Below are 1,236 nucleotides of genomic sequence, written 5' to 3'. Positions count from 1 at the left end.
ATTGTATCTTAAAAATACATATTAAGGTTATAAATTAAAATTTTTTTATTGTAAATACAAAAAATTAAAATTTTTAATGTATTTATTTTGTATTTATTAAAAAAATATTTTAAAATTTCTATTAATAATAATATTGTCATATGTCAATATGTTAGCTAAAATAATAATAATAATAATAATAATAATAATAATAAAATAATAATAATAATAATAATAATATTGTTGTTGTTGTCGTCGTCTTGAATCATATTTATTTATAAAGAAAAAGTATAGGTAGACAATGAAAATATTAAACAATATGTTCAATTTATTAGGTGTGTGGATAGTTATTCTAATATTAAGATTTAAGTGAGTAATTTAAAGTGTAGTGTGTTATACTTGAATTCCGCTAATTTTAGGACCATTGTTCAAGAAAATTATTAGTTATCTAGCATAACCCATATCTAAATCATAAAAAATAACTAATATTTTTATTGATGGTATGAATAATCGTCCAAAAAATAAATATGATAATATAATTATATAAAATATTTTATATTGTGAGTATATAAAAAATAAATTGTATCAATGCATTCAAATGAAACTTTTTTAAAGATTTGAGAGGTTTAATACGTGAATTCATGGGACTTATGATGGTATAACACTACAACCCCTTATTTGATATTGCATAAATGACTTACATAATCTACTTTTAACATACACCAAATGAATTTTATTTAGATACAAAACATGAGAGCTTCTATATCAGTAAGTGTTGAATCTCTCACTTTAGAATTCTTCGAGAAAGTTTGAAATTAATATACTTTTATACAGGAATATCTTTAATTCTTGATGTTTCATATTCTAAAGTGTTTTAGTGGAGAGACATCGTCATCTAGCTTTGTGGAATTATGGTATACGCCAGTTTAATCAAGTCCTGCATTTTTATTTCCTTATAAATTGGAGGACTCCCTTCTGTCACCAACTCTTTTATTGGTTCATACATTCTTGGACATTCATCCTGAACATGTTGTCTCAGAGAGCATGAAACCAAAACTCGTGGACCTATTTTCTGAGCAAGAACTCCGTGCTTGGCGCTCATAAACTTGTCATTTGTGATCAGCTTTAATCAGTACTAAGACATTAATAGGTCAATTGAAGAACTTAAATATTTGTTTAGTTTTGTAGAAGATTATATACAAAGGTATATAGTAAAGTAGTAATACACAATTGGATATACAATATAAATCACTACCA

Source organism: Arachis duranensis, chromosome 5 (genome assembly GCF_000817695.3).
Source record: "Arachis duranensis cultivar V14167 chromosome 5, aradu.V14167.gnm2.J7QH, whole genome shotgun sequence".
In the NCBI taxonomy this organism is placed as follows: Eukaryota; Viridiplantae; Streptophyta; class Magnoliopsida; order Fabales; family Fabaceae; genus Arachis; species Arachis duranensis.
This window is presented reverse-complemented; position numbering follows the sequence as displayed.